The 14,099-nt window shown below is 38.4% G+C and overlaps 1 long non-coding RNA gene across 1 annotated transcript; it reads left to right on the top strand.

Moving 5' to 3' along the window:
* The first annotated feature begins 3,882 nt into the window (after positions 1-3,882).
* Positions 3,883-11,086, top strand: LOC131918339 (uncharacterized). The gene is made up of 3 exons (XR_009380958.1): positions 3,883-4,119; positions 8,123-8,292; positions 10,864-11,086. It is a non-coding gene; the product is annotated as an uncharacterized LOC131918339 (long non-coding RNA).
* Positions 11,087-14,099: the final 3,013 nt, after the last annotated feature.

Genomic DNA, 14,099 nt, shown 5'->3' with positions numbered 1-14,099 from the left:
TCTATTAAACATTGCTCAGATAAAGAACATGATAGATGCAAATGCTTTGTATGCCCATAAATGGGAGATTGAATAGTGTTAAGATGAAAATATCTCTAAACTGATCTGCTGAGTCAATACAGTTTCTATGAGAATCCTACCTGGCACCTTTGTAGAAACTGCCAAACTGATCCTTAAGTCCCACAGAATGGCGAAAAACCTAGAAAAGCCAAAACAGTCTTGAGTTAAGAGAAAGGCAGAGGACTTAGACTAACATGATCTCAACCTCACTCTAAAACTATAGTAGGTGGAATAATGTAGGACAGGCAGATCGGTCAACAGCTCATACTGAAAACCCTAAATGAACCCTTACATTTAAGGACAGTGATTCTTGATGAGGCTACCATGGCAATCCAGTGGGGAAAAATTCTCGGCAACAGTATTGCACCAACTGGATAGCTACATGTGAAAGAATAAATTGGGACCACTTTCTCGTGTTCCATAAAAAATTAATTAAAAATGAATCAAAACCACAATTTTAATGACTAAAATTATGAAACTCTTAGAAGAATGGGAATAAACTTCATGACCTTGTATTAGGGAACAGTTAATATATAAAATGAAAGCATAAATAGCAAGGCAACATAGGTAAAAAGAAAGTTCACCAAAATTAAAAACTTTCTGAACCAAAGGACACTTTCAAGAAAATGAAGAAACAACAGAGAACGCCACAAAATATTTCCAAATCTTTCATAATGAACTCTACAATGAAAAGATAACCCATATTAAACAGGCAAAGAGGAGTTGGAGCACTTTGGGGTTTGATTACCAGCATCCACATGATAACTCACAACCACCTGTATGTCCAATCTCATGGGAGGTAACACCCTCTTCTGATGCCCAATGACAATGTGCACACTTGGTACACAGACACATGCAGGAAAACACCAAATACACATAACAAAATTTTTAAAGGGAAAAAAGTTAAAGAATAAAACAGGCAAAGAATCTTAACATTTTTCCCCACAGAAAATACACAAATAAACACTAAACATATAATACTGAACATCATTAGTCACTAGAAAATACAAATCAAAACTTATGTCAAATGCTTGGATTTAGACAATAATGCATACTCAGTATAAGGAAGAATGATACCACATGGATGAACCTTTAAAAAATCGTGCTAAATGTAAAAAGATAGACACAAAAGCCCACATATTGCTTAGAACTATTCATTTGAAAGCAGATTTGTGTCTACCAGATGGAGGGAGGAGGTGTATGTAGAATGATTTTTAATGAGCATGGGGTTTCTTTATAGGGTGATGAAAATGTTTCTGGAATTGGACACAGGTGATGATTTTACAGTCTTATTAACTCAAAACTATTGAATTTTATACCTTATCCGCATTTTATAGTGTGTGAATTATATCTCAACAAAAACTAAAATTACAATTAGCAGAACAACAATTCTTAGAGTCTGTTCTCTGGACTGCTTTACACTCTTCAAATTATGGAAGACACCAGTAAGATTTTATTTATATTCATTAGGACAAATACTAACCCTATTTGAAATTAAAACTAAGATTTTGAAAAAAATATTGAATTGGAAACTTATTTTATAACAGAAGAATCTGATTACCAACTAACATAAATTACATTTTATGACAAATAACTGCATTTTCCAAAACAAAAAGCTATTGTTTTACATTTTTGTAAATCTCTTTCAATGTCTGACCTAATAGAAGGCAGCTGGATTCTCAGATCTGCTTCTTCATGTGTCTGTTGTTACATGTATTTTTTTGGTTGAACTGTAAAAGAAGGTCCAGCCTCATGTAAATATGCAATTGGATAAGGGGGGGTTCAGATAACTATTAATATTCCTTGTGGATCACCAAAGACCCACAAGCTATAAAATCTGAAAGACTAATTGCAATATTAATGGGTTTGAAGCCATTTCAATGAATGTTTTGTCTTCTATTTAAAGACCATTGGCATGTCTAAAACTTTAACTGATCTTGCTACTCATGAACACTTTGAAATATCATGTACTAGTCATTAGAGTAGTTTGTTCAGAATTACGAAGATCTTCCAGTTGGCTACTAGTTTCATTATATCATCAAAAAGAAAGTCACACTTACTAACGTCACTACCCTTATTATACAATATTAAAAGATGTAGCTGTTGAGAAGCTGTCTGTATATAGTAACAGATGTACAAATGTTATCAAAGAGACAAATATTGTCTCTTAAAGTAACAAGATTAATTCTTTCCTTTTCCTTTCTCTTCCTTCTCTCAGTTTCCACTCTCTTTAATGACATGAATCCAGACTGTCCTTGAACTATCTGTGTAGCCAAGGAAGACCTTGAACTTTTCATTCAAATGCTTCCATCTCACCAGTGCTGGAATTGTAGGTATGCACCACCATGCCCAGTTTATGCAATGCTCTGGATTGACGCAGGGATTGATGCATGTTAAGTAAGCACTCTGCCAACTAAGCTATATCTTCAGTACTCGTTTCCATTTTTAGGCTTTTAAATTTTTATTTTAAAATAATTATAATTTCACAAGAAATTGCAAAGATGGAGCAAGAAGGATTCTATATATTCTTCACCTGATGTTGTCTAGTGACTACTTATATAATTACAGTACAATATCCGAGCAAGGAAACTGACAGTAGTACAGGGTGTCACTTTTATTACATGTGTAGGCTTATGTAACTACAGTGATAGTTCTATAGAACCTATAGAACCCATCTCTACTTCTCCCCTAACAACCTAACTTCTAGCAAAAACTAATCTGGTTTCGATCTATAATTTGATTTCTAGAATATCAAAAAATGGTTACATAGTATGTGACCTTTTCACCTTTGCTCTTTTCACTCATCGTGGTTCCCTTGAGAGCCATCCAAGTGGTTACAAGTTTCAGCTGTTCATTCCTTTCTTTTGACAGACAGCATTGCACAGTATGAGTACACTGCAGTTTGTTTAACCCTTTCCCTATGGGGCTTCCATTTGTTTTCACATTTGACTATTCAATATCATCACTTTAATTTGCATTTCCTTAGTGCAGAGCATCTTTTACAGGAAACATCTTATATGTTATTATTTCATTATTTTGTGAGAAAGTATCCATTCAATACTGATGATTGAGAAACCATGATTTGTTAGTGTTCTTTCAATTAGTAATAGTGTTCTTTTACTAGTTCAGATCACATTTTAATTGTGCAAGTAAAATGCCCTTATGTAATCATTTGCTTCAGAAATGAATAGACTCAACTATGCTATAAATATTTTCCAGTCCACTATGCAAAACATTTAAAATATACAAACAGGAATTTAGATTTGAATAGCTCCTAGTGTACTAAGAAACCAATATTTTTTAAATAAATTTTATTTTAAACATTTTAGGTTTACAGAAAAATTAAAATAGTTTGGAGAATTGTATACCCATCTGTTTTTTTTCTTTTTCTTTTTCTTTCTTTCTTTTTTTTCTATTACTACACGTTTTTGAAAAATAAAACAACTACTAGTATGGTTTGGTGTCACTGTCTAACTCATTCTAAAGCACCAGTAGATTTTACACTATCAGCAAAAATGTCAACATAGTAAAAAGTAACAATGATGCTAGGAAAATAGTTGTGAGCCAGGATTCCCCCAAAAGAATCTTGCATATTGTTTTAGCTTCTTTTCTTCTTGCTATGATAAAATATCCTGGCAAACATAACGTGGGGAGAAAGAGTTGATTTTAGTTTATAGTTCAAGGGTGAAGTCCACTGTGGTGGGGAAGTAAAGGAAGCAGGGGCTTGAAGCAACTGATCATATTACATATGTAATCAGTATGCAGAGAGCAAGCAATGAACATTTATTCTCAGCTCACTTTCTCCTCTTCACACAATTCAGAATCCCAGCTGAAGGAATGGTGCCACCCATAGTGAGTGAGTTTTCCTGTTATAATTAGCTTGAGCTAGATAACAGCTCTACATGCTTGCCCAGAAGCTAACCTAACCTGGATAATCCCTCAGAGGTGTGTCTGGAAAATTGTCTTCAGAGTCTAGATCTCATCAAGTTGACAATCAAGATTAACCATTGTCAAGTGTACATAAAGATCCACATACCACTTCTCCGTTAGAAAAAAAATGTAAGTAGCTGATGTTTGTTGTCGTTAAATGCATCGAAATAAAGGTAGATCCATAATAGGAGACAAAAGAAGATAGAAGAAGAAGGGCAGGAGAGTGATCTCAGGATACCCAGCAATCCCACCATTTTCCTTACTCCTTTCCCTTATCCTGGACAATTGCTTTTGTTGGGAACATCTGAATAATATGCTAGGTTACATCTCTGGATTATTAGTGTCCACAATGCTTCAATAGCCCCTTCCTCGAGAACTTGATACACTGAATTGTTGATGGGTTTTTATCTGTCTATAGCTTTTACTGTATCTCAGTCAAGACTAATTGAACCAAGCAGACAAACCAGGTGTGGGGGAAACAAACCAATTTGTGCTGACCCAATGAGGTTCATTAAATCTCATGACATTGTGCCACAGGCAGAATTAATGAATTAATTCAAGGGGACTACAAGAGTATAAATTTATGGAATTAATTTGTAAGGTGCCCTGAGGCAATGCATGGAAAGAAAGAATGCTGTTTTACCTGAGACTTTCCTTATTCAGCTCTAAAAGTCCCACATTCCAGGAACTCCATAACAGATCAATGGATAGGCCAGACATCGCATAGAAGAACCACAATAGAGCAGTCATTTACATCTATCAGAAATAGACAAGTGGAACTGATACATGTAAGCAGATCAGTGTAGCTGTAAGTTTAGATTACATGGGCAAACTTAGAGCCAGTGAAATCATCTACTTTGATTCCTGATGCTTTTCTGTCCCTTCATCTACCAATTACTCATTTACCCACTTTACCAAAACTTAATAAGCATTGTCTTAATGTCAGGGAACCTGGTAGGATAGGATGAACTTTAAGGCCTGAGAATACTACTCACTTTTCCAAAGTATCTTTTGTTCTTCCAATAAATGTCATTTTTTCATTGAATGGATGTTTATTCCTCATAACTAAGCTCTCTCTCTCTCTCTCTCTCTCTCTCTCTCTCTCTCTCTCTCTCTCTCTCTCTCTCTCTGTTTTGTTTGTTTTATTTTTTGAGACAGGGTTTCTCTGTGTAACAGTCTTGGCTGCCCTGGAACTCACTCTGTAGATCAGGCTGGCCTCGAACTCAAAGAGACCCTCCTGTCTCTGCCTCCCTCAGTGCTGAGATTAAAGGAGTGCACTACCACACCTGGCTAGCCAAGATATCTCATAATAAAAACAAAAACAAAAACAAAAAAAACCCTCATTTCTCTGTTAAGATAATAGAATGCTCAGTGAATATGACTTGAATATTTCACAACGTTTTGATTCAATGCATAAAGGACTCTTACCTATGGTTTATACTCTCTTGTTTGTGGCATATGTCAACCTATGCCCTCCTGGGTAGGGTCTGTTTTGGAATAGTGACATCTGTGCATCTTAATGCTTGAGAACAGCATAATTAGGCAGCCACTTTTGGATGAGAAAGAGTTCTCTAAGGAATCCTAGGTATGTCAACTGTACCACTCGTGTTCAAATATTTTTCAGCCTGATGTAGAGAAAGGCAGACTAGAAGTCATGGATAGCTCTTCAGCAATGAAGGGATATTAAGCAGACGTACACATATTGTTTTTTAATTTTCATAATTTTTGTGAACTATAAAACAAATTTTTCAAAAATGCCAGAACACACATGTAGTAAAACAAATATGTTAATTGCACCAAATTGAGTCAACAGAGGCAGAAAACTGAGGGAAGAAATAAAGCAAAAAAAAGTCAGTTTCTTCCTTCCATGCTATGGGTACTGAGGATTGCACTCAGGTCCTCTGGCTTGACCACAGATGCCTTTGCCAGCAGAGGTATCTTAGTAGCCCATTATTCTTTTATTTAGTGTTTACAGCCCACTAAATGAATTTGTCATTTTCATGGTGTCACGGGATATATATAGATGGAAATTTTTATACCACCCCTCAGAGAAAAGTGCATTCCTAGGTAGCAACTATTCCTATTAAATCAGTTTGTCAAGGATTCCAAAATCAATTAAGCACAGAAATGTTTGCAAAGAAGGAGCAAAAATGTTGTCACTTTGCTATTTTATGCAGGTATATTTTGGACTCAACTCCTCCTTTTTTGGTGTTGGAGTTTGGACCTAGGGCTTCACACATCCTAAGTACACGCTGTACCACTCAGCAGCATCCTCAGCCTTCTCATTTCTATTTCTGATTAAGATTTAGCACTACTATGTGATAAGCAAATGGTCCCCTAAAGACATCCACATGCTTTATCCCAGAACCTGTTAATTTATTACCTGGCATAGCAGAGCAGAATTGAGTTTGCAGATGGAATTAAAGCTGTTAATCTGCTGACCTGAAAACAAGGAGATTACCTTGGATTTTCTGGTTAGTCCCACTTGAATCACAAGGACCCTCAAAAGCAGACAGGAATTTGGGGATTTTTATGAATGTACCACTGAAACCCACAGTACTTTGTCACAATAGCATATGCAATATTAATATGTACAATTTATCTGTGAGTATAATTAGAAAAGTTGAATATAATCAATTGCTACAGAGCTGGTTGTTACAAATCCTAACACTGAGAAAGGAGTTCTAAGCTTCCGGAAGTTATTACTAATGCCAAGTAGAGTTGCTTGGCAACAAAAGAAAAAAAAATAAAACTAAACAGTTTCAGATGCAGCCAGCAGGAGACTGGAATCAACCTTTTCCAGACCTGTCTCTTCATACAAATTCCAAATGTTTTTCATCTTTAATTTTTTTTGGAAAAAAAAGGAAAAAGAAAAAGAAAGAAAGAGAAATCCAGAAACTAATTCAAATAATATGCAAGTATCACTGCTCATAGCAAATTCCTCAAATATGAGAATTCACTAGGTGGTAAGAAGTAGAAAAACAATGGCACTCAACATCCCTTAATTTAATAATCATATCTAAATCAGCAGTTATTGGCATCTTTTGGGCCATAGATCTATTTAAGACTTTCTGGAGAAAAATAGATACAGACCTGAAAACAAAATGTTGCAATTTAAGGGGTTTCAAGCATCTCTAATGTTTATAGCCCCATACTATAACCAGTTACACTGATATTTTTTAAATGTTGTTTTATTTAAGTGAGGAGTAAATTTATTATAAAAGATTCATATGGAATAAACATTAGAAATGGTCCTAGTTAGGTTTCTATTGCTTTATTAAAGACTATGACCAAAAGCAAGTTGGAGAAAAAAGGGTTATTACTGTGGGATGTTTTGTATGTTAAATGTGTTGCTCTGATTGGTTAATAAATAAAACACTGAATGACCAGTAGCCAGGCAGGAAGTATAGGCGGGACAAGGAGAGAGGAGAATTCTGAGAAGTGAAAGGCTGAGGTAGAGAGACGCTGCCAGGGGCCGCCATGAGAAGATGTTAAGATACCGGTAAGCCACGAGCCACGTGGCAACTTATAGACTAATAGATAAAGGTTAATTTAAGATAGAAGAGCTAGATAACAAGAAGCCTGCCACGGCCATACAGTTTGTAAACAATATAAGTCTCTGTGTGTTTACTTAGTTGGGTCTGAGCGGCTGCGGGACTGGTGGGTGAGAGAGATTTGTCCTGACCGTGGGCCAGGCAGGAAAACTCTAGCTACAGATTATTTTGCCTGGCAGCTCTTAGATCATACTCCTGCTGTGAGGGAAATCAGGGCAGGAACTTGAAGTAGGAACCTGAAGACCTGAACTGAAGCAAAAGCCATGAAGGAGTGCTGCTTACTGGCTTGCTCCCTAGTACTTGTTCATTCTGCTTTCTTACACAACCCAGAATCACTACCCAGATATTGTACCATTGACAGTGACTCCAGGTTATCTAATGGAAACATTTTCTCAGTTGAGGTTCCTCCTCCCAGATAATTCTAGTTTGTGTCAAGTTGACTGTGGAGTGTTGGGGAAACAACAAGGACAGAAATAAGGACGATTTTTAATTAACTGAGAGGGACTAGATTTTCTTTGAAGGGCTAATGTTATTATTTTTTTTAACACCAATAAAATCTAACTTCACTACTTCACTAGACAAAGATGAGGACTCTGAAACTCAGTAATTGTGAATGCATGGGAGAGAGTTTATGAGCCATATAGCTCAGAACTTTCTATGGAACTTTCAATGGAAGCATCTTAGAAAAACTGGATGTGAAGAAAGTGGCCATGAATTCTGGAGGAATAAGCTCCAAGAACACGCTAAGGTAACACTATGGGGATTTTTCCTAATTTGTCTATACAACCCTTATTTGAATTTTTAAATTTCATTAACATAAAAACATAAAAATGTAAACAAATACTATGGTCATATGGCAAGTGATGGTGCATTGTGGTAAAGCTGAAGTCTTCTCATCTCTGAGGCACCACCTCCTAGGGCTTCCATGCACAGTACTTAGCAGGCTCTGATATGCTACACACAGCAGCTGATATTATTTTAACTGGTACTGTGAAGTGCACTCTGTAGTGATATGATTCCCAGAATCCTAAGCTGTTTACTTTAATCACATCTTAGCCTTTTGCCTAAGTTCAAGGGTTGACTTTTTACATTCAATTTGACTTTGGAGTTAGCTTAACTTTCTATCCTCTTCCCCATTTTACAAGAAAAACAAAGACCAAGTTAGGTTATTTGTTTTGTCCAAAGCCAAAAGTAATGCTCAGAGTACAATTCTGTTGTACTTGCTTAAGAAAACAATCTTTCTCCAGTCCAATAGAGACATTTACAAAACACTCCTGCACCTAAGGCTCAGGTAACACTGCAAAAGAGGGGACAGAAAGATTGTAAGAACCAAAGGACCAGTGAGTTTACTGTAAGATTGTGTCCCTAATAATATCAGAAACTACATCTGTAAAGTCTCACCAGCATGACTGCGTAAGTGTGAGCCTAACAAGGATGATATCAGTAGACATGCCAAAGTGAATGGGGAAAGTCCCATGAAACTTCAACCCTACATAAAGAACTACAGGCAACTAAGGAATGTTGAGAGTAAGAGAAATAGTCTTCCCCAGGGAAGAGCATATCAGTGGTTACCCAATACCAAATGGTCAGCCCTGAAAACATACATATGAACAGCATTGTGCAGATGGAGAAGGTTATACTTAGGATATGCATGTATATACATATACATATATGTATGTAATAGCAATTAATAAAAAAAGAGGCCATGAATTTAAAAGAGAGCATGGGGGTGGTATATGGGACAGTTTAGAGGGGCAAAGGGAAAGGAGATATGTAATTATAATCTCAAAAAAAACTAAAAAAAAATTTTAATTCCTTTCAGCATTATTGTGGTAGCTCACTTCTTAACAAATCTGCAGCAGTTTTCTGACTGAAAAAAAAATGCTGTGTTCAAGAACTCTAGAGGACAGAATTAATATTTACCATGCCCATGAATTGAAGCATTTTGTGGAAACCAAATAAGACCAGTAGGCCTTTATAGCTCCTTATTAATTCTCAGTCTGTGCATGACAGGCTAGTCATAGAGACACACAGCCTCTACCGGAAAAACCTAGAAGAAAAGAATATAAAGCAGATGGTTACAAAGATATCAAACACATGTAGGATGTGTTCTAAGAACTTCGTCCTTACATGGGAGAAGCATGAAATACAAGAGCATCACTTCACAGGCAACAAACAAGATAAAAACAAATGCCAGCTGATTCCCTTCTGTGGTTGGTCATGCAGCATATTATGGTTTTCTTTCAGCACAAGACATTGCTGGTTGTTTCTGGGAACAGGGAGCAGAGAGGGAAGAAGGGAGAAGTGGCATGAGGCTTGCAACTAAGATAATCCTAAAGAACTAGATATAAGGAAGAAGCAAACATTGCTAAAAGAAACAATATAATTAAAAGCCTCATTCTAGGAGGTCTAGACAGAGATGAGACAAGATGCAGCAGGAAGTTAGCAGTGTGGTCTATTCCTGCAAAGTCAGCAATGTGGGCTATTCCTGCAGAGGTGAATCAGGAGTTTGGGCTATTCCTATTCAGGAGGCTCAGTTATTCACGTCATAGCTTCAGATATTAGAGATGCGAGAAATATAGGTTTAAGGAAAAAGACTAAGACAAAATAACATGTTAAGCTTGACCCTGCAGAGGACTGAGTATAACTGAAGGACAGGTCCCATGGCAGACACCAACTTGGTATTGCAGGTGCTAAACTATGACCTGGCCAAGCTGAGAAGCATGTGGTAAGTGGTATATCTTTATGTGTTTGGCAAAACAGGGATGCTAATGTGGGGCCAGCTTTTTGGAGCCTAGTGCCTATGGACTCTTTCACAGTCTTGGTGCAGGGAGGAGGGGCTTGGACCTGCCTCAACTGAATGTACCAGCTCTGCTGACTCCCCATGGGAGATCTTGCCTTGGAAGAGGTGGGAATGGGGAGGTGGGTTGGGGAGAAGGCTGGGGGGTAGGAGGAAGGAGGAAAGAGGAATCTGTGATTGGTATGTAAAATGAATAGAAAATCTCTTAATAAAAAATACATAAATAAAAGTGTGTTCTCCCCCCCTCAAAAAAAAAAGAAAAAAGAATATGTCCTGGGCGGTGGTGGTGCACACCTTTAATACCAGCACTTGGGAGGCAGAGACAGGTAGATCTCTGAGTTTGAGTCCAGCCTGGGCTATAGAGTGAATTCCAGAACAAGCTCCAAAGCTACAGAGAAACCCTATCTCAAAAAAAAAAAAAAAAAAAAAAAAAAAAAAAAAAAAAAAAAAGGATATGTTCCCAATGACCTAACTTCCTTTACAGAGATCCCACCTCCTAAATGGTTCTCTTCCTTACAGGCTCGCGGCCTTTGGGGAATTTAAGATCCAATCCACAAACTGGAGGTAGGAAATAGGAGTCTACATCTGAGAATCCATGAGAAGACAGAGAACAAGCAAGCAAATAGATAAAATTAAAACTGAGTGCTGAGATCAACACTTATAGAGGATTGTGAAGTACTATATCCAAAATAAGTAGTTATTATTTGTCAGGCTGCCTGGGGATCTTGAAGACTGTTTTGCATATGAGTAATTAAATCACTTTTTAAAACATTGACATAAATGGCTTTAGTTGGGAGTCAGTTGTATAGGCTGAGGGAAGGATAATGCTAGACTGAGGGAATCACACTAGCCTGAAGGGTACTCTGCAGACAGCCCTTGGTTCAGAACTCCTCCAGATATTTCTGTTAAGTGCCTGAGGCTCCTGCCCTTACAGATAATTCATCAGAATGATGGCCACATTGTCGCTTTAAGGAAATTATTTACAAATACATATAAACACATTTAACTGCAGAAAAAGCTTTTGTGAATTAGTAACAACTAGCTGAGCACATTAGCTTTATTACTATTTTTAAAGCAGACCTCCAGGGATACCTTTTATTTTTAATTAGGCACAAAAAAGAAGTGCCCAGAGGATGGCTTCCGGGATTTCCCATAGGAAGCCCTTTTATTTTGTCATACTCCCCGTCCCTTGCAACGTGATTTAGCTATAAAATGGTGTTGCTTAACTTACTCACTTAATAAGAATTCTACTATTTAATTGCATCCTTCCACCACCGTCTTCTGGATGTCCAGCTGCTTTGCTTCAGCTTGTTCGTGTAAGTTTGGTTTGGGAAAAATTGATAACCTGAAATGGGAGCCGTGCATTTATAACACAGAACTACAGTTCACATGGCATGCTGAAGACCAGGAAATGCTCATCTGTGGAGTGTGATCCAGGCTGCAGGGAAAACTTGACTCCTGAAGAGCTGGAGTCTCTGAAGGCAGCAACAGTTGAAGAGTCTGGTCCCTTCCTGTGAAAGCTGTACTCCCAGTCCTGTGATAGTTCCTGGTTTAAAGCAACTGCCTCTGCTGCCCAGTGTCCAAAACAACGCACACTCTCTTCATTTCCTGAGATTATGACTCAATTGCTTCTCCCTGAAACATCTGTGCAGGCCAAACCTAGTCTTCTGCTGGCAGAGAAGGGCTAGGATTGACAGTTTTGGGTGCTCAGACTAGATGGCTTAGCTTGGAAATTTTTACCCTTAGGTAAAATTGTTAGCGTGCATATTTTTTTCATATTGAAACAAAGTAATTTAGTAAACTAAAGGAGTGTGTGTGTGTTACAGAGACACAGAGAGAGAGACACAGGGGGAGAGAGAGAGAGGGAGGGGGAGAGAGAGAGAGAGGGAGGGGGAAGAGAGAGAGAGAGAGAGAGAGAGAGAGAGAGAGAGAGAGAGAGAGAGAGAGAGAGAGGAGGAGGAGGAGTGTGAATAATCTAAGTTTTCTAAGAAATTCAGCTGTGTAGAGTTAAAATGTCAGTTAAATCTGAAAAGAGTGAAGTTCACTGATTCAAGTGATGCTCCACAACGGGGGGGGGGGGGGGGGGGGGGTGGGGGGGGGTGGGGGTGGGTGGGTGGAAGTAGGGTGTATATGAGTCTTCCAGTTACCACAACATGGCAATACTAGTGAGAAACTAGACATAATTTGAACACAGAATTCGATGCTTGCCCTGTCTCCTCTCTCCACGTACACATTTGTTTTCTGTGCTGTATCACATGCTGATCATTTCTCTATGAGGCCCAAATGTCCACAGGATTTTCACCTTATAATGTGCTGGAGTGTGAAAGTTCCCAAGAGCTACAGAGATTTACAGACGAAAAAATTCACTCTGTCTCCAGTCCTCTGAGTCCAGCTTGCACAGTTGAAACAGGCGCCTTAATCGAGCTGATCCAGGCCTGCTTTCCGGTGCTGGCCTCTGGAGTGAACCAGTAACCTGAGCTCCCTAGCTCTCTGGCCATCCCAGGCGGGCGGAAAGAAGCCATTTCCTTTCCCTTGGAGGCAATGCTCAGCAACTGGGTAGGACCACGTGTTCAAAGGCAGCTTCGCCATCTGCATGGGGGGCGGGGCGGACGACATGCCACAGGCCTGGTAGGAGCCCTTTGAAAAGCCACGACAAGCTGCAGGCTGACTGAACAGGCAACCAACCATGCAACAGCTGGAACCCATTAAGATTGGCAATTTTTGCCCAAGGGAAGAAAGTGCCATTACATAGGCAGAGCCAGGGATTTGGCTCACACTTGACCATATTTATAAAGGGATGCTGAAGGGAATTTAAGGCAAAGGAGGTGAGCCTTTCCCCCAGGGCTCTGCTGCAAGCTGGAGCAACCTGCCTGTGGAAGTAATTAGGTGCTGTGCTGATGGGGTCTCTGTCAACAGCACATCACAATGTCCAGGAAAGGTTGTCCACAGAGCGCAGGCCATTCCGTGAGAATTTCCTGGAGGAAAAATGGCCTGTACATGGGGATGGTATCAAACAAGAATGACAGTGTGGCTTTCCTCCTGTTCTTGTTGTTATTGGTGGAGCTTGAAAGGGCCTCATGCATGCCAACAATAAGCTGTACCCCTGAGTTATACTCCAAAACTACTTTTATTATTGCTTTTAATATTAACACTGGTAACATAATGTTTAATGTTAATACATCAGTACATTCTATCTAAGTTTTGTTTAGAAAAGTTAATATTTGGGCTGAGGAAATATTCACTCAATAAAGTGCTTGCCTTTCAAGTACAGGACTAGAGTTGGATCCCCCGAATCCAGGTGGAAAATGCAGGGTATGGTGTCACATGTTTATAATCCCAGTGCCAAGGAGGCAGGGACAGATAGATCCCTGGCACTCTTTGCTCAGCCAGCATAGCCTGTTTAGAGAATTCCAAGCCAGTGAGTGACTCTCTCATGACCTACACACACACTGTGAACCATACATACATACATACATACTAAATAAATAAATAAATAAATAAATAAATAAATAAATAAATAAAATTTAACTTTAAAAAAGGGGGGCAATTGTTGATGAATTAGGTTGAATTGTTATAGCTAAACCCTGTCCTTAGTGGCTGATGATACAAATGAGAACATTAAGAGTTCCCAGGTAAAGTTAAAAACCACATTTCCCACTTCCTTTTCATAGTGTAACTTTTTGAGGAATTTAATTCTCTTTTGCTTAGTTGTACAAATCCAAGACTTGTGCCCAGACTGAGTTAAGAAAGGAGGG

The sequence above is a fragment of the Peromyscus eremicus genome, chromosome 8b (genome assembly GCF_949786415.1).
Source record: "Peromyscus eremicus chromosome 8b, PerEre_H2_v1, whole genome shotgun sequence".
Lineage (NCBI taxonomy): Eukaryota > Metazoa > Chordata > Mammalia > Rodentia > Cricetidae > Peromyscus > Peromyscus eremicus.
The sequence above is the reverse complement of the archived record's forward strand: the minus strand, read 5'-3'. Positions and strand labels throughout refer to the sequence as shown.